Below are 20,580 nucleotides of genomic sequence, written 5' to 3' on the forward strand. Positions count from 1 at the left end.
TCATTTTAAAATATAGATGTACAGCAGTTAAATGTTTTCTTGTGGGAATACATTGTATTTTCACAACTAGCGACTTCGTCATTAAACATACAATCTTTGACAAATGATTTTAATGGAGAACTTGTTTAAAATTCACCTAAAAACATTGTTTAAGGAATTTAACAAATTATTTAGTTTTTCATATAAGTGAGAGAGTGTTAGTAGAACATAAAGTCTTATCAGTCCGCATTAGTTTGGTTATTATTATTGGATTTAATAGACATAGGTAGGAATTTATGACAGAACAGTTCCCTGATTCTTCAGTGATCCATTAATTCTTTTTGTCATTGCCTGTTATAAGAACTAATGAACCTTTGGTTGCTCAATCTGATGATATGGCCTGATCTCTAATTTTCAGGTTCTTTATATATTCAATGATTTGATAAATTACTGTGGGAGTATTTTCAACCCTGGGTTTTTTTGGAACTGATCTATGCTGCAATTATAATGTGATACAACATGGTGAAAAGCCCTCTCCTGGTCCCAATAAGTGGGTTCAGACCCTGTATAGGCCAAAGCTTTATTCTGATCTTAGGGATACAGTTTGGTCCCAGTTACACTACAAAGTTTATCCATATTGTAACTGGGTCAAGGGACAATTATATTTTGACTGAGTTCTGTTACTTGGCCACAATTGAAGTGTATGTGGGGCCCTAATTTGTGGACCCTCCATATTGTTGCATCATGTCTGTTCACTTTGAACTTATTTTTCTTCCATTCCTTAAGCAGCTCGTAAAATAGGGGTTTGCCTGGCACACTAGGATGGCTCTTTTCATATTTGAGTAAATGATTGTCCTTCCTTACAGCAAGGTAACTCCAGTTAAAACGTTTAATTATTTACACGTGTCCACATGCTAGGTAACTAGCACATTTCTTCCGTTCTTTGATAACAGACTATGGAGGCCTTACAAAGTATACTGACTGTAGTGTTTTCCTGATATTGCCCCCAGTTTAGAAAATTATATAGGAACATACTAGGGTGACCAGATATCCCTTTTTGGCCGAGACAGTCCCCTTTTTAAGCCCTGTCCTGGACATCCCAACTTTTTTTGCAAAACTGGGCATTTGTCCCATTTGCTCTTGCTAGCTGATCATCAGTTGGCAAGAGCAAATGGGACAAATCGCCCAATTTTCAAACTGGGGTGTGTGGAGGAACATTCTGGGGGGTGCCCAATGACCTCAGGCAGCTTGGGCCAGTCCTGCGTGGTGTCCCGTTTTTGCTTTAGGGAAATATGGTCACCCTAAACATACCTAACCTTAAACACACAATTAGTCCCACTCAAATCATGTGTTTAAAAGATAGGTACGTGTTAAAGCATGGTCTGAGGTCTGGGAAGGGGTAAGGAACATAGGTAAAACTAGATTAAACCCAAAGGCCAAAGAAGGGGGTGGAGTGAGGGTTTTTATAATTTTTAACCAAATATTTTTTTGGTTTCAGTTGTAGAAAACCAAAAGATTTTTTTTAATTGAGAAATTAAACAACTTTTGATGAGAGTTTTGTGTTTTTTCAAAAATGTCCATTTAATCAAAAAGCCAATTTCAAGTGGGAAAAAAATATTTAAACAAAAAAAAGTTCAGATTTAGAGGTGTGCACTAGTGGTTCCTGCCACGGGGTAAGTAGCTTTGGGATCATGTGTTTAAGAAGTGATATCTCCCAGGGGACTCAGCAGAGGATTAGCCCGTAAAAACACAAGCACCCAGTCTACACTTGAGCTTACACTGCTGGTAGCACAAGTAACAAATTTCCTCGAGTAGACAAGGCCCTAAGAACAAGGAGCTAAATTCATCCTTGGCATAACTTCATTGGTGTAGAAGGAATACTACTGAGAATGAATTTTTCTGAAGAGTGAGCCTTTTCCGCATAGTCCACTCAATCAGCTCATTCTTGCACTCTCCTTTGTTTCTTTATTTGTGGCTATGCTGCATTAGCATCTTAAAGAAATTGCCACAGAAATCAGAGATGAGATAGCTACAAACAGACAAACTGTCTGTTCATAGCTATTCACATAGCTGCCACAAACTCAGGTACAGTGTCTGTGCACTTTATACAAATCCATCACCGATATTTGTTGCCAGTCCCTACCCCTAAGATCTAATAGTAGAAGAGAATAAGCAACATATGCCATGTGGATGAGAGGGAGATAAGCAAATACATACAATTGTTACATATATAAATATTTTATATAGGCATAATTTTTTGCATTGCTTTGTAAATACATAAATATCAATTTCCACAACTGTCCCTCATGCACCTTCCTCTGCTGCCCCCTCTCCCCCCTCCCAGCTTAGCTATGACCCATTTCTTGTAAGCATTGTGGCAGAAGTGGCTCATGCAAATGGATTTGAAGGGGAGTGAGTGTCTTCTAGATCTGTTCCGGGAGGACATCTCATTCATAAGAGGCAGGGTGAATTGAAAGTTTGTGGGAGGAGTAGACAAGTGCGCAACATTCAAGACCAACATTTTTGGTGGAGTGGAGAGGACGGGGGCAATGCAAGAAGTAGTTAGAGGGGATAAATGGGGAACGGCAGAGTTGTGAAGGGTTTTGAAGGTTACAACAAAAAATCTCCCCACTGTATTTTTCACTGAATGTATCTGATGAAGTGAGCTTTGAGCTTATGCTCAAATAAATTTGTTAGTCTCTAAGGTGCCACAAGTACTCCTTTTCTTTTAACAAAAATCTTGAGCTTGTTATGGATGGAGGGATTCCAACAAGGAGGGTGATGTGGTCACAGTGATGAGATGATCTTAGCAGCTGCTTTTCTAAGGATGAGATAGGAACAATATGCGCATTAGGGAGGCCAGAGCAAGGGAAGCTGCAATAACCAAAACTAGAGATGATGAGGGTGTAGATGATGATGATGTTAGCTAACTGGACAGAAGAGAAGTGGTTGGTTGTAGAACTGTTATGAGGAAGAAGCAGCAAGATTTTATCACAGCCTGGATGTGTGGGTCTGGTGAGATGATGATTTCAAAAATAACAGAGCACAGATGTAGTGGAGAGGTAGAGCTGGATTAGGGTATAGGCACTAGAGGCCCATGTTTTTGGACCCAGATGCTGGAGTCATGTGATCATTTTAAAAAAAAAAGATTCTATCCCTCCTGATTGTAAAGGAAAACAAAAATGTGACGCAAGCTTATCTGATGCAGTGATGTGTGCCTGAGTCTGCAGACTGCCTGAAACAATAGCTCTGAGAGGTGTGAACTACCCCATCTTTCTCAATGAGGTGTTAATGCTAACACTTACCTTTCTAGGGGGCTCCACTCCTCTACCCAAGCAAATACACCCTGGCTGCTGGAGTAAATGCTGGGGGGCCCTGCTGCCACCCCTGACTGTCCAGGTGGGAAAGGGGACTCCTAATGATATCCTTATTGTTCCTGAGATTCAGAAGGGCCTGCTGCCAGACTGAGGGATAGAAGTCCCTCTTGGTAAGGGAATGGCAGGCCATGGCGCTGGAAGAGGGTCATGAAGGTGGAGCCACACCAGTATCATGGTGTGAATAGGGCAGTGGATTACCTAATCTGGCCCTGAATGAGGAATTTGAAGGGAAGATCAGGAGATCAGATGGAGCTAGGTTAAATTACAATTGACAAGACATCTGGAAGGAGATATCCAAATAACAGTCTAAAATGTGACTTGATGGAAGGAGAAAGGTGAGAAGTGAAAGGGCATAACTGAGTCATTGACATAAAAGTGTTAGAAGTTGTATGAGAAGTTGCATACTACTTAGACGGAGAATAGGAGTGTAACCAAGACCATAGCTTGTGGCACAACCATGGAGAGTGGCAGACCCTCTGGAGGGCACATTGAAGGCTTAATTAATTAGAAAGGTCAGAGGAGAACCAGATGAAAGCCAACAGGTCACTTGACTTTTAAGAAGGGACGTTTTGCTGCTTTTGGGTGAGGCTGGAGTATAGAACTTGAGATTTACCCAGGAAGAGGTCATTAGAGACTTGATGAGACCAAAGTGGTAGCATGAGAAAAGGACCAAAAGGGCTTGGTATTGAGGACAAGGAAGAAAGAAATTAGAGTGACGCTGACGGAGGTTAGGGGAATGGATAGGGCCAAGAGGGCACCGTGGGGTGTGGCAGCAAGTGAGAAACTTCAGAGTCAGGGGAAAGAAGGTGATAGAAGGAGAGTGTGCTGGGAAGGGGGAAAGGAAGATCACAGTGGATTTTGTCGATTCTTTTCTCTGGAAACATCTGTAAGAGTGTGGACAAGAGGAAAAAAAAATTCTAGAGTGAACATGGGCCACAGCTGTGCTTCTAGTGCTTTTTATTGATCTAAAAGCAGGACCAGGCTAAATGCAATGCAGATGCCTGTGAGATTTTTAAAAATGATTATATGTAAGTGAAGCAAATGACTTTTTCCGGAAATGACTTATTGATTTTTTTCACCCCGTCTGCTCTAAGCCTTTTTCTGGTTAGTTGTAAACAGCTCAACACTCACTGTTTCTTCCTAGTCAGCTCCTCTTACTCCCCTACTTTCCCCTTCTTAAGAATGAAACACAATATCTTGAACAAACAGAACCTAAAGAGGCTAATCATTGGCTCACATTGTCCCCTGATACTGCAGTCCCGCCTTTTTGGCTTGTGCTGACAAGCTGTTTATGTTTTTGCAAGGCCACCCTTTAACTCAGCCGCCTGATGACCATAATGGGACCAATTGTCTGAATGCTGCAGGGAACTGAATCTCCTGATCAGAGACTGTATTTCGGCCTCTGATGCTCCTGAATGGACATTATGGAACACTAGTAAGTAGGTTTCTAACTATGCCATTATAGTTTTTATCAAGGGCTATGGATAATCCTCATTCAGCAGAAATGGTAAGAAATTGCAATTCAGATATGCAGTTGTTAAAATAAATTATATCCTTCTGTATGAAGTGAAAGAACAGCTGCTTTGTATTCAATGTCACAGCTACAAAGATCAGTCTATTTAATTTCAAATGAGAATGAGATCTTCCTGGATAAAACAGGGAGATAGCAGGATGAAATTTACAGGACACAAGCTATTTAAACTTGCTTTTTTTTTTTTTTTGGTCAGTGTTTAAACTATACGGGGCTTAAGTTATCAGCATCTAGTTCTCTATCAGACAAGTTTACAATATTGTGGCAGTTTTTGTAGCCATAAATACAGGACTTCAGAAAAGGGTGAAAGAGTTAGATATGAGAGACCCTAAAATTAATGCTCTATAAAAGTGCTGAAAGGTGTTATCATATTTAAGATATATTACTCCTAACTAAAAAAAGGATCCCGGCTCAGCAATTTTAGTATTCTTTGCTGCCCGCTGTTAGAAATGCGTGCAGTCCCATTAAGCAGGAGACCTCAGAGTGGGGATGGGTCCCCAAATGTACCCTTTCTGGTTTTCAATATGGAAAAAAAATAATCCTTGGCATTTAGCTAAATCTTTTCAGAACCCTTTAAGGTGTAAAGAACAACTAGTTACTCCTAACAAACCCCTTGTGAGGTAAATATTATCATCTTTAGAGATGAGTACAGACCAACCCCCTCTGAACTTTGGACAAGCCTGCATCTGGATTTAAGTTTGTGGCTTGAACCCATCTGTAAATGTGGAAAACTGAGACACAATGGGTATACGTCTACACAACATTTTGGGGCAAGCAGAAGCAAGTCTCCCAGGCTGGGTGGACAGACTTGGGCTAGCAGGGCTTGTGCTAGAGCTCTAAAAATAGCCAAATAGATAAAGCTTTGAAGTTGTGGCTTGGGCTGGAGGAGTTCTGAACCAAGCTACAGCCTGAGCCATAACTCAAAGCGTTCCCTCTACAGTTTGTTTTTTGGAGCACTAGGTAAAGTGCACTAGCCTAAGTCTGTTGAACCAGGCTGAGAAGTTTACTCCCACTCACTCCAAAATGCTCTGTAGACACAGGGGTGCTGGAATGATGTGTATAGTGGGGGGTGCTGAGAGCAACTGAACCAAACTGTAAACCCTTTATATATGGGAACCACTTCAAGCCAGGGAGTGCAGCAGCACCCCCTGCATCCTTAGTTCCAGCACCTCTGTGTAGAGATAACCCCTTTGGGTAAGTGACTTTCCAAGGCCACACAGCAATTCATTGCAAAAGCAAGTATTATAACTTTGACTGGCTCTCCGTCTGGTACTCAGTTCACTAGACTACAGTGTCTCATTTTTTTTGCAAAATCCCATCAGAAAACAGAAATCGAAGTGATGATGAGGTTGGGTTTGGTTAGGAGAAACACCCACATATTTGGCTACTTATCTAAATGATACAAACCATTCAGATCTGCAGTGGGCTGGAAACCTCAGGAGAGCAGATTCCTGCAATATTTTAGTGCTTCCTTTTTCTGGTCTGGCTGGAAATATCCTATATGGCACACTGACAGCACTTAATAAATAATAATACTTCCAGGATAGCCTTTCCTGCTGCCTCTTAGCTCTTCCTCTTTCAGTCACCACCTTGAAACTGGAAGTGCAGAGATCTGCAGAACAAAGATCAATTTGGGTTTTGGGTATAAGGTATATGGACAAAGACTCTTATTGTAAATTAATATGTTCACCATATTTAAAACTAACCTTTTTTTAAGCCAGAGGTCAGAAGTACTTTTACTTTGTTTGATTTAAATTATCATGAAGTTTGAGTCACAAACCAACCAGTATAAGGATGTTCTCAAGGAAGGCCGGGGGCCCAGTTCTCAGGCCTGAGATGGCCTGCAGTAAAGCTTTCCTAACAAGCCAGTTGAAAAGTCACCTAATGTGGGAGATTCCCTAGGGATTGTAGCATCAGCATATAGCCATCTTTGCCGTACTACTAGGATTCTGTACCATGACAGCTTGACCATACCTGAGAATCAGGCCTGACGCCTTTAGCTCAGGTTCTTCGTACTCTTCCATGTGGCATTTAAGATCACTCAATGCAAGGAGCTTTGGTTGTGCAAAGTCATCTAAGCTTCAATATCTATGTAAAATAGTGGCTAAATTACTATTCATTTAATTAAATATAAACCCTTGTTTAAAATAAAAATTGTCAAATTGTGGGCTACCATCTCATTTAGTATGTTTTAGCTGGATGTGATCTGATGTTCAAGAAACTAGGATTTATTGTTGGAATTCTAAAGCAAATATTAACTCAGGTATATGGAATGAGCCATTACAGTAGGCGAACCAATGCTAACTACAGAAATAAGGTGTTTCTATGCCAGGCCAGCTATTGTACATCATAGGTTTTGTTGTGATTCCATCTAAGCAGCGCTGAGATATTGCAGCTTGAATAGCAGGCTTGATACAAATATGAAAGTGGATTTTTTTTGGTGTGTATAAGTCAAAGCACCTGGACTAGACCCCATGTCTATATCAGGAATAAGCAATAAGCTCCTTGTATTGTGTCTGACTATTGAAAGGAATGTTATGTGTATCTGGAGTGCAGCACAACATGGCTTGCTGAATAGGAGCTAATTGTACTTGTTTAATTTACTTCAGTCTAAAGAGGCAGCAGATTAAAATTAATTTTTCTCTCTCCCTCACAGGGAGATAATTTTCCAGATATATTCAAAGACACTGATAAATCGGAGCATTGCACCAACATCCACCATAAAAAGAGCTGACCACGATGTACCACGTCAGCTTTAGATGACAGACATCCTGTGAAAACAAAGCGTTAACAAATATTCATGAACTGAGCCTTAAAATACCCTATAAAGCCTATAACTGTTATCAATCCATCCTACAAAAGGGGAAAATGAAGTGCAGAGAAGTTTTACGTACATAGTAGAAGTCTGCAGAAGAGCTGAGAGTAGAATCAAACTCTCCTGCCTCCAAGGGCTGTGTCTTTGCCACAGACCTTTCTTCTTCTGCTTCTGTATTTGCCGTTAAGTACATTTGCAAGGTAGCAGCTTTTTCTGTATTGTGCAATAACTCAACAATTAACGGAGAGTATTAATTTGGGGTTAATGGTAACCCTGACTTTTTAACTGCTGCCTTCTAAATATCCTTACCAACACCTGAATACATAGTCTGTAAAGCTGAGTCTGATCTAATACCATTCCCCGTGGCCAGCTCTTGATGAATGTCGGACCAGCTCCCAAGCTTAGAAGCCATTTGCAGTTCTCTTGAAAAATGATATCCTTGTGACGAATAGGAGGCAATTTTTAATTTGATTGATTCATTGGATCTGGAACTGGTGGCATGCTGAGCTCTCTCAATGTGCAGTGAAAGCACGGATTTGAGGGTCTCATCACCTTGCAGTAGCAGCCCCTTACTACATGTAGTGCAAGTGTTGATGGTTCATATTTTTAAACAAGACACTTTTATCCTTTTTCAGTTAAATTTAAAATCCGAGCTGGGTTGGGAGTGAAATGCCTGACCTGCCCAGGTATCAAAGGGTCTAATTAAAATGACAAAGGATAACTGGAAAATTGACTTAATGAGCAACCCAGAAAACTTTGAGTGCCCAAAAGAAATTGTGCTCCAAAAAAGTGACAGTCTAGGACAGGGGCAGGCAAACTTTTTGGCCTGGGGGCCACATTGGGTTTTCAAAATTGTATTGAGGGCCGGTTAGAGGAAGCTGTCTCCCCAAACAGCCAGGCATGGCCCATCCCCCGCCTCCTATCTGACCCCCCCTGCTTCTCACCCTCTGACAGCCCCCCCGGGACTCCTACCCTATCCACCATCCCCTTCTCCCTGTCTCCTGACCACCACCCCCACCCTTGACTGTCCCCTGCTGCTCCATCCAACCACCCCTTCTCCCTGTCCCCTGATCGCCTCTGGAAACTCTGCCCCTGACTGTCCTCTGCTGCCCCAGCCCCCTGACTATCCCCCACAACTCTCCTGCCCTCTAGCCAACCCCTCCAGGCAGCGTGGTAAGGGGCCAAGGAGCACCGGTGGCTGGCGGCGCTATAGCCGCGCTGCCCAGAGCACCAGGTCATTCCACGGCTGTGCAACTGCACTGCCCGGCCGCCCAGAGCGTTGTGCCAGCGGTGCAGTGAGGGGAGGGGGAACAGCAGGGGAGGGGCCAGGGGCGAGCCTCCCAGGCCAGGAGCTCAGGGGCTGGGCAGGAGAGTTCCATGGGCTGGCTGTGGCCTGCGGGCTGTAGTTTGGTCACCTCTGGTCTAGGATTTCCACAAATTTCATCCGGGACACATCAGCACTCACCTCTCTGCTTTTTTTTGTGCAAAGCAGCAAAGTAACTAGAGAAACATGACATGAAGACTTTTTTTTAATGAAGGGTCTGGGATAAAGGAGACAAGGCTTGCACTCATGGGAATTTCTTCCAGTTGTTTTCCCGGGGTGGAAGGAGGAGGCTAGTCCTAAAATAATAGTTTGTGTTGACATTGTATTTTACATCTGCACTGTACAAGTATTAACTAATTAAGCTTCATATCTCTCTGTAAGAATTGATATCCCCATTTTGTAATGGGAAACTTAAGAGAGACTGGTGAAGTGACCACATAGCAAGTCAGTGACAGAGTTCCTGATTCTCACCCATCTGTTCATTTCTGCAGGCCATAATGTTTCTCTCACTAGTATTTTTGTCAATGAGCTGAATCCTGCTTTCACACTGGGATTTATAGGTGTGGAAGGGATGCAGATTCAGTCCCAATACACAACTAGCCATTGCTGAGCAAAGGAAATGTGCAGCTATATTGCACAGGATGTTAGGAATAGAATATGCTTAGGCCCTTTTATAATCCAACCACACTATCAAAAGGCACATTAGCAAGTAAGGAGTTAAATATTGGTAGTGCAGTGACTGGAAAGACAGCCATTGTCCACCCAGCCCTAGTTCATTGTGCTGTACATTAGAACCAACGAAAGACAAATTGACTTGGAACTAACATGAGCTTTCACTCAAGTTTCAGTAAAGTTTTGAAAGCCTTTGTCTAAAATGTTTGTTGACCTGAATCTGCTTTTTTTCAGTCTTTAGGGTTGCCTAAAATTATTTTTCTTTTCTGGATCTATTTTCCTGGTTCCTAAATGGAAACAACGCAGCAGACATAGGAACGTAGGAATTATTAAACTGTACTGGGAATGGATGCTGCTGATGATCTGACGGCATGTATTTTTGCCATTATAAAAAACCCAAAGGCATCCTAAGGATATGATTTTTTCTTTTCTTTTTTTTTTTTTTTAAAGCACTGTATGTAGTACTCAGCTAGCATTGATACAGCAAGAACAAGTCACCCTCCTTTAATTTAGAGCCAATTATGCTGGCCACAAAAACAGAGAAGAGAGAGTCTCAAACTGGTATTCACTCTGGGCCCGATCTGAAATTGCTTGCTGGGCAAAAGTTTCTGAACAAAACTTTTTTTGGCGGGGGGGCTGAAAAAAAGCAGATTCTGGTCAACAAAAACATTTTGCAAATTGGTGTCAAATTTGCTGAATTGTTTAGTGGTGGGGAAAAATCAGAAAAATTTAAATTGCTCAATTACATCATTTTGAATTTTGTTTCAATTTTATTTTTAAAAAGGTAAAAAACATCAAATGAAATGACGTTTTGTCCAACCCAACACTTTTTTTTTTTTAAACACTTTATCTCACCGAAAAATTGGAAAATCTTTTGTTTTGGGTTGACCGGAAACAATTTTTTTCTTTTCTTTTTCAATTCAGCCATGAAACTGCAAAACTGGTTACTCACACAGCTAACACGTTTCAGAGTAGCAGCCATGTTAGTCTGTATCCGCAAAAAGAAAAGGAGTACTTGTGGCACCTTAGAGACTAACAAATTTATTTGCGCATAAGCTTTCGTGAGCTACAGCTCACTTCATCGGATGCATTTAGGCTGAGGTTTGTGTAGACACAGCTAAGAGAGAGATGCAGCAGGCTGTAGGGGGAAGGAGAGCAAAAGCAGCATTGTCATCTTTGCACTGCCTGAATTCTTGGCTCACATGGCCTCTGGCATAAGTTAGAACAGTATGGGGCTGCTCACACTTACAGCAGCCTCCCCAAGGCTGCCAGAACCTCCACAACACTGACTGCTATGGCTTCTTTCCCTCCTATTTTTAATATGTCCTTCCTATCTGACTGTACTCTGGCATGCCCCCTAGGCCAGGGATTCCAAGGGGGAACAGCAGCAGAAGGCCACTTCTGTTGGCTATACACTGCTGCTGAGCTGGAGGAATTTTCCCCATGTTCCTCTATGACACCACAGCAGTTTACAGGGGCTAGGGTGGAACCAGAATCAGTCCTCTAGTGCTCTCAGTTCCTTTTGAAATCAGCGTGTTGCAGGACTGATCTCCATTAATGCAAGTTATTGATAGTTCATACAGTGTTAAACACAATACAAGGAGCCAACTTCTTTTGTGTTTAAGCCAACAGAAATGATGTAAAGTTAAAGTGCTTTTCTTTACTGTAACTTACAGACAGCCCACTCAGGTTCTCTTCTCTGAATTTGTGTAGGAAGCAACTCTCCCAATACTAGTCCCAGAAAGTAAAGTCCAGTCCTAGCATGGGTGATTTTAAACTAGGCAGGAAATTTTATGGATGCCTCTGCCCCTTCATCCAGAAAGGAGCTTTAAAATATTACCATCTCCTTCCTCTTTGCCTGGGAGCTGGGTCAGAGGTCAGGGGAAAGCAGCAATTTAATCTTCTAGAAAAAAATGTCCTTAATTGAGCAGCCAGCTCTCTGAATTCTATCCTGGTTCCTAATGTCTGAAAGAATTATCAAACCTGTTTTCAGGTTTTCCCCCTTGTCACCGTTATTTCCCTGTGTGGGTATTTGAGAAACACAGGCTGTATAATGCCCATTAAGTTGTAAGACTCATGCTACAATTTGCTCCATGAAATCAAATAGCTATGGGGCTCCCTTCTGTGCTGAATGACAGGTTTGAGAGTAGCAGCTGTGTTAGTCTGTATTCACAAAAAGAAAAGAAGTACTTGTGGCACCTTAGAGACTAACAAATTTATTTGAGCATAAGCTTTCGTGAGCTACAGCTCATTTCATCCGATTTGTCAGTCTCTAAGGTGCCACAAGTACTCTTTTCCTTCTGTGCTGAGGCTCCCAGAACCTGAAAACACACAGATCAAACCTGATTGCCCAGGTTCTCTAGTGTTAATTAAATGTTAAAGAATGTCTCAGTAATCTCATGGGCTGAAATTCTGCAGGCCTTATTCAGAAAAAAAAATCCTGTTAAAATCAGCAGGACTACTGGCTGCTTACAGACTGAGACAGGACTGCAATGTGTAACTCCAAGATAATATAATATCTTCTGCAATGTACTGTTCCAATTTTTTCACTTTTGTTTTGGAAACTCAACCCTAGGGCTGATCTACACTACAAAGTTAGATTGGCTTAACTACCTGGCTCAGGGCTGTGAAACATTGCACATCCTGTGCCATGTAATTAAGCTGACCTAAGCCATTGTATAGACATCACTAGGTAAATGGAAGTCCTTACTACAGTGATGGAAGAACCCCTGATTGTCAATTACTGAGCATTATTCAACAAATAGTTTGTGAACAAATTTCAGCCTCTGAATTGAATGTGAATATTTGTTTAACTTTCTGTAAATACTCTTTCAAATAAAAAATTGAAAGTCTGTGGAAAAATAAAAAGCATCAGGGACACTGAGGTGAATTCACAGGTTTTACTTTAATAAAGTAAAGTTAGCAAATAAAGTCTTAAATTATTCGGCCTAGTCTAGTGAGCCACCATTGTGCCATGCAAAGAACTGTTTTTCTTTGCTAACTATGAGAAGGCCAATTTAAAGGATAAAATGTAATGTATGTAAAATGCCATTATTTTGGCAGGAAGAAAATGGTTTCCCTCAGATTCATCTTACTCATCTGGTCTTTTATTTATGCTTCAAGTTCCCCAGTATGTAACTTTCCACAACTAATTCTCTCCTACCAGTGCATTAGTAAACATTTCCCATCTAATTCCTCCAGAAAACAGAAAGAAAAGCATGTTGGAGAGGAAAGAGCCAGGGCTGCTCTAGTAAGGAAATGGATACTTGATAGCAGAAGAAAGTACGGTGGGATGGGAGCTTTCAAGGAAGGCCTAAACACTTTGGTGGAGGAGAGAGGGAGTGAGAAACCAGGCAGCAAGCCTATAGCATAGCATAGGGTTGCCAACCCTCCTGGTTTCACTGGGAGTCTCCCGGAATCACACCCTGTCTCCTGGAGGCTACTGAAGCCAAACTGGGAGATTTTAGGCGCTGAAAGTCCAGCGGCACAACAAGGCTAAGGCAGGCTCCCTGCTTGCCCTGGCCCTGTGTCACTTCCAGAAGTGGCTGGCATGTCCCTGAGGCCCCAGAGGATGCAGGGGGCTCCAGAGCCCACAACTCCTTCCATACCCCTGCCTCAGCCCAGTGAGAGTGGGGAAGAGCGAGCGATGGAGGGAGGGGAGATAGAGTGAGTGGGGTGGGGCCTTGGAAAAGGGGCAGAGAAGGGGTGGGGTCTCAGGGAAGGGGCAGGACGGGAGCGAGGCAAGTGTATTTGGGTTTGTGTGATTAGACAGTTGGGAACCTTACATAGCAGTGTACAGAGGAGAGGTACAGGTGGGGAGTAGATATGATCCAAGATCAGTCTGGAGGCGAGAGGTTCACCAATGGTTGACTTAGGCCTGGGTGGGGTAGAGAGAAACTATGGCCATGTCTACATAGCCTTAGTAGACATAAGATACAAAATTATGTCAAGGTAATTTAAGTCTGCATACTGCCACACTTGTGTGCACCCTAGACTCCTTGTGTCGGTGGTACACGTCCTCCTCAAGAATGTTTGTATCAATTGTATTGTCAGTGTTGGGCACTGTGAGATGGCTCCTAGAAGCCAGTAACAGTCCATGTGAGCAATGCAGTGTCTACATTGACACTGCATCAACCTGATAATGTTGACCATGTCTCTATACCACTCGGGGTAGTGGTGTTACTAAATTGGAATATAGAGGCACTTATGTTGGTGGGAGCCAAATTTAAGTGAAGATGCTTCTACAGCAAGGCAGCTTATGTTGACCTAACCATGCAGGGCCTATGCAATGTTGCATGCTGGGTAGTCAATGCATGTGATAATAGAGTTCTGGGGAGAAGGGAAGGAAATGAGAGAGGCACTATTTTTCCCCATAAGAATGGTAGCCTCCAATCAGTAAAGTAAGAGCTATTCGCAGGCACTTGGGATTCAAAAAGTTTTTCTAAACCAATATTTTCTGGTTTTGAATATTAATGCGGCAATCTTTCATCATAGTTCTCTATCTAGACAGCCTTTAATGTAAACACACTGGAGTCTTCCTTTAAGAAAACACACATAATAGGTATTTCTTAATCTTGAAAAAAGCCTAAACTAGCTTTATTTTCCCAATCTTCTTTCCAAGAGGGGAAAAAAAAAAATCTCAGCTGACACTACAGCTTCAGACTGAAAGGGTTGATTCACTTTAATATCTCAATGAAAGTTTGAGGAAACAAGGTGGGTAAAGTAATATCTTTTATATCTCTTATTGGATAATATTACCTCTCCCACCTTGTGCACGAGCTGAAATTGTGGAAAGCAGCATCGCTTACCCCATAACCTCAGCCATGCAGAACACAGTGCCATCCACAGCCTCAGAAACAACTCTGACATCATAATCAAAAAGGCTGACAAAGGAGGTGCTGTCGTCATCATGAATAGGTCGGAGTATGAACAAGAGGCTACTAGGCAGCTCTCCAACACCACTTTCTACAAGCCATTACCCTCTGATCCCACTGAGAGTTACCAAAAGAAACTACAGCATTTGCTCAAGAAACTCCCTGAAAAAGCACAAGAACAAATCCGCACAGACACACCCCTGGAGCCCCGACCTGGGGTATTCTATCTGCTACCCAAGATCCATAAACCTGGAAATCCTGGACGCCCCATCATCTCAGGCATTGGCACCCTGACAGCAGGATTGTCTGGCTATGTAGACTCCCTCCTCAGGCCCTTCGTTACCAGCACTCCCAGCTATCTTCAAGACACCACCGATTTCCTGAGGAAACTACAGTCCATTGGGGATCTTCCTAAAAACACCATCCTAGCCACTATGGATGTAGAAGCCCTCTACACCAACATTCCACACAAAGATGGACTACAAGCCGTCAGGAACAGTATCCCCGATACTGTCACGGCTAACCTGGTGGCAGAACTTTGTGACTTTGTCCTGACCCATAACTATTTCACATTTGGTGACAATGTATACCTTCAAATCAGCGGCACTGCGATGGGTACCCGCATGGCCCCACAGTATGCCAACATTTTTATGGCTGACTTAGAACAACGCTTCCTCAGCTCTCGTCCCCTAATGCCCCTACTCTACTTGCGCTACATTGATGACATTTTCATCATCTGGACCCATGGAAAAGAAGCTCTTGAGGAATTCCACCATGATTTCAACAATTTCCATCCCACCATCAACCTCAGCCTGGACCAGTCCACACAAGAGATCCACTTCCTGGACACTACGGTGCTAAGAAGCGATGGTCACATAAACACCACCCTATATCGGAAACCTACTGACTGCTATTCCTACCTACATGCCTCTAGCTTTCATCCAGATCATACCACTCGATCCATTGTCTACAGCCAAGCGCTACGATATAACCGCATTTGCTCCAACCCCTCAGACAGAGACAAACACCTACAAGATCTCTATCATGCATTCCTACAACTACAATACCCACCTGCTGAAGTGAAGAAACAGATTGACAGAGCCAGAAGAGTACCCAGAAGTCACCTACTACAGGACAGGCCCAACAAAGAAAACAACAGAACGCCACTAGCCATCACCTTCAGCCCCCAACTAAAACCCCTCCAACGCATCATCAAGGATCTACAACCTATTCTGAAGGACGAGCCATCGCTCTCTCAGATTTTGGGAGACAGACCAGTCCTTGCTTACAGACAGCCCCCCAATCTGAAGCAAATACTCACCAGCAACCACACACCACACAACAGAACCACTAACCCAGGAACCTATCCTTGCAACAAAGCCCGTTGCCAACTCTGTCCACATATCTATTCAGGGGATACCATCATAGGGCCTAATCACATCAGCCACACTATCAGAGGCTCGTTCACCTGCGCATCTACCAATGTGATATATGCCATCATGTGCCAGCAATGCCCCTCTGCCATGTACATTGGCCAAACTGGACAGTCTCTACGTAAAAGAATGAATGGACACAAATCAGACGTCAAGAATTATAACATTCAAAAACCAGTTGGAGAACACTTCAATCTCTCTGGTCACTCGATCACAGACCTAAGAGTGGCTATCCTTCAACAAAAAAGCTTCAAAAACAGACTCCAACGAGAGACTGCTGAATTGGAATTAATTTGCAAACTGGATACAATTAATTTAGGCTTGAATAGAGACTGGGAATGGATGAGTCATTACACAAAGTAAAACTATTTCCCCATGGTATTTCTCCCTCCCACCCCACCCCCCACTGTCCCTCTGATATTCTTGTTAACTGCTGGAATTAGCCTACCTGCTTGTCACCATGAAAGGTTTTCCTCCTTCCCCCCCCCTGCTGTTGGTGATGGCTTATCTTAAGTGATCACTCTCCTTACAGTGTGTATGATAAACCCATTGTTTCATGTTCTCTGTGTGTGTGTATATAAATCTCTCCTCTGTTTTTTCCACCAAATGCATCCGATGAAGTGAGCTGTAGCTCACGAAAGCTTATGCTCTAATAAATTTGTTAGTCTCTAAGGTGCCACAAGTACTCCTTTTCTTGTGTCTCTTGTATTCTAGGCTCAATGCAGCTACAATAACACTGTAAATGTCAATGAAAGTTTGTGAGACCATAAAAAAGGAAATCACTGAAAGTAACAATCACTGAACTTGCCCTGTACCATGACAACCAGGAAGATGGCCTGCCTTGCCCAGCAAGCCATGCTGAAAGGAGTACTTCATCTTGTACATATAAAATGAAACCCTTTCTGGTCTACAGATCACTACAGCAGGATCAGGGCTTTTGACTGCACCAAAAATATCCGTGCTGAGAACTTAAAATTAGTCACTTTGTTCCATTCATTCTCTAGTCAGCGATGGGATGATTCAGAGCTGTCAACCATCTCCATTTACTTTTATTTATGTAAAAGACTAACCACTTTTCAACTGTACCCCTTCCAGAAAAGCCCTTTAAGCTCAGTTTATGGCAGGGGCCATAAAAGTGTGTTCTCATTTATAGCTTAAATTGTGGGGAGAACTGAGCTAAAAGAGGAAAAGCTAAAATCCAGTCAGAGCCTCTTCTACATTTTGTACACATGGTTGGTGATTTCTTGTTGTCAGCATATTGGGATATGGTAAGGTTTTTGTTGTTGTTTTTTAATTGCAATGCATTTAAAGGAGACTTTGTTTTGTGGGGGCTGGTGTTTTTTTTTTAATGAAATGCATTTAAAGATGGATTTTTTTATTTTTAAGGGAAAAGGGGGGGAGAAGGGAAATGGGCTTGTGATCTTTTTGATTGCTTGTTTTCTCTGATGATGATTTTTTTTTAAAACAAACACTAGAAATCCATCAAATCTAAAAACAAACCAAAACACAACAACAACAAAAATCAGGCAATGTCTCATCTATATTAGAAAAGTTCATGATGACTAGTGTAATTATAACGTCACAAAAGATGGAAAGTTGAGCAAATGGAAGGGGAAGGAGTATTTAGGCAGACTGTGTAAAGTGTTGTTTGTTTGTTTTTTTACTTGCAATGTCTAATTGATGATTTGGAAGAAGGATGCTTCTCTTAAAGGTTTAACACTTGCCCTTTAATTAGGGTCTGAAAACTCCTAATACACATTCTCTGATAACTTTTGCAGGTCTTCCAGAAAAACTAGACCAGACCTTACACTCCTAATATTTCTAAGTTAAAAAACTAGCAAGGGGAAAACCCCACCTAAATTAAAAGCAACTATTCCACTTTCAAGCCTTCTTTATCCATCACAGAGTAGCAGAAATCCATTAAAAAATCTTTTGTGGATTGTATGTAAGCCCTGAAGTATCAGAAAAATGTAGATAAGTACTCAAACTTTTGGACATTTATAGTGACTGAACCTTGAGGGATTGAAGATATGGGGTAAATTTTTGAAAAATGCATAAGTGACTCAGGCTTCTATTGACTTTGAACAGGATTTAGGTGCTTTTCAAAATTTTACTTGTTTGTTGCCTTTCGGTAAGCGAGAGATACCCAGCCTAATAATTGCTAGCTGCTGGGCTAAATCCTGGGATTCCTCCATAGACTTCAGGGAGAGTTTGCCTGACCAAGAAAGACCTCCAGGTTGACCCCCAAACATTTAAAGGATGTAAGTAGATCGCTAGTCACTTCCCCATTTGTAAATAATGAGCTATTTTTCTGAATTGCCAATCAGTCTCAGTTAGCAGTCTAGAATTTTTTTTTTCTGGAAGTGCTGCTTGTGTGTGTTGATGGGGCTGGGAGATTTGTTTACTGCTGCAGAAGTGAAAATGGACCAATGCCTTATAAATTCATTCATGATGGTATTGGTCTGCTTTTGGAGGATGCCTATAGGAACATATAGTCCTCTATGCTCATGAGACCATTTTGGAGAAGGGCATGAAGTTAGCTGTTGCTTTTCAGACTTTGTACTTTGAATTAGTTGAGGGGCCAGTGCTTGGAGAATGCAAGCAAGGCAGGCAGTATATTCCATCCAGCTTTAGCAGCAATTTTCAGCTTATGAAAAACAGATGACTTAATGCTCTGGAAGTGAAAGCAACTGACATAAGAACAGCTTTGACAGAAAATCCTGGGTTAAGAAGATTCAGGCTCAAGCTAGATTGTTTTTCCTTTGTTTATTTTGATTACATCATTGGCATGGCCCCAAAGAGAATCAGACATACCATTTGGAAATATGAGGGGATGAAGTTTTAATTTTCAGATCTCTTCAGACTGCAGAGCTACAGGAGTAAATGAAGTGAGGAGGGAGAGGGAAACTAAAAGCCCTTCCTGTGGTTTCCTGCTCAGCTGACAGCCATTTAAAAAAAGGGAGAGGTAGTAACAGCCCTCTCCCATTGTCTTTCTAAATACTGTAAATTCTTTCACAATTGTTTGTTATTATCCTTGTGTTAATTTGCACTCCGGTATTTTCTGGAAGTGGTGAGAATCCCCTCTTGGTTGCTGTGATTTCTGTCAGGGATTCTGCTGTGTGAGTGAGAAAGAAGGAATCAGCTTGTGTTGTTCCTACTCATTTTGGGCATTATAGACAGTTAAGTATTGGCAATTTGACACCGCTTTTGTTGATGGGCATGTCAATATGATTTTTGAAAATTAGGTGCTGTTATCCTTCCTGGCGGAACATTTGCTGCATTTGTGCAGAAACTGTTTGGGACTTGGCAAAAAGACAACAGCGAATGTTTTGATCAACTCTGTGTGTCAAGTGCTGGAAGAGTGAGCTTTTCAAAGAGAGAGTGTGTGATGCCGCATAAACAGGACAGGACGTGACAAGGCAAACGAATGTTTTCTGCTACTTAATGTTAAAAGAAAAAAACTGAAGCAAAGCCCAGGAGCTTGCATGTGAAACAAATGCAAAGCCATTTATTCAACAAAAGATCATGACTCTGCAGACTTGACAGGACAATATCAAGGTACACTTAGGAATTTTTAAAATAGTTCTCCCCTCTGCCCCCCCATTGTTATATAACCCCTGGAAGCTTGGAACTAGATTTCATTGCCTTACCAAATTGTTCTTCATACAGACTCAGGCTAGGGTCTGATTGCAAGGTATTAACTGCTGCTTGTCTGCTGATGGATTGGGGTTAATTTTTATTACTTCTCTTGCTCATACAGTGCACAAGGAGCTTCAGACAATTTGTGGATAAATATAAGAGAGACCAAGGTCATATGAAATTGATAAGATCCAGAATTTTAGATACTGTACCCTTGATTCTGATGCCTCCCAATACAAAACAAACAAACAACCCAACCCCTCCCCCCAAACCTTTTAACCCTGTAATATGCTCCAATATCAGCCTGTGAAACAAGGAAAGCCATAGCTTTGAGGTCAAACTTTCAACAGGTGCTGCAGGCAAAAACCATGTACAAAACCATACTGAACTTTCTGTGGACTAATCAGAAGACTGAAGTGAAGATATAACATAGTAGCTAAATAAATAAGGGATCTGTAGGGTTGGGGGCTGCCCTATAGTACTACAGGGGGAGATGTAGTGGGCACTGTTGGAGCCTTTCCAGATCCTGCTTCTACAGAAAGGGGAGGGGAGTGAGTTCCTTTCCTCTCCCACTGAAGGTTCTGGAATGTGGAATTTGAGGGCAGTGGGCTGCCTTTTGGGTAATCCCTTGAAGAGCTGAGAAGGCAGTGTTGCCATCTCTCATAATTTTATCATGGGTTTCATAATAGTTGGCATTTTTCTTAAAGTCCCAGTTCCTGGAGTCAAGTGATTTGTACGGGAATCTCACCTTTATTTATTTATTTATTTATTTATTTATTTATTTATTAAATGAAAGCTTCTAACCGTCCTGGTTGTGGGGAAGAGCTTGAAAACATTAACCCTAAAGCCTTAAAAAATAAGAGACAAATGAAAAGAACCCAAAATGTATTATGATTTTTTTTTAAAATCTCATTATTCTTGAGCCAGTCTTGTGGG

The 20,580-nt window shown here is 41.9% G+C and overlaps 1 protein-coding gene across 23 annotated transcripts in view; it reads left to right on the forward strand.

Annotated features, from left to right (window-relative positions):
• Nucleotides 1–20,580, forward strand: part of TRIM2 (tripartite motif containing 2) — a 120,619-nt gene that overhangs the window by 21,356 nt on the left and 78,683 nt on the right. For 3 of the 23 annotated variants that reach the window (XM_043513157.1, XM_043513158.1, XM_043513155.1), the window contains exon 1: nucleotides 4,695–4,791. The exons of 11 other annotated variants lie outside the window; for them this stretch is intronic. The gene's annotated coding sequence lies outside the window, so the exon portion shown is untranslated. Of the gene's footprint in view, nucleotides 1–4,660; nucleotides 4,792–18,389; nucleotides 19,564–20,580 lie in introns of those variants that run through there. 9 more of the 23 variants (XM_043513149.1, XM_043513153.1, XM_043513147.1 and 6 more) reach the window with 6 other exon arrangements.

The sequence above is a fragment of the Dermochelys coriacea genome, chromosome 4, assembly GCF_009764565.3.
Source record: "Dermochelys coriacea isolate rDerCor1 chromosome 4, rDerCor1.pri.v4, whole genome shotgun sequence".
Lineage (NCBI taxonomy): Eukaryota > Metazoa > Chordata > Testudines > Dermochelyidae > Dermochelys > Dermochelys coriacea.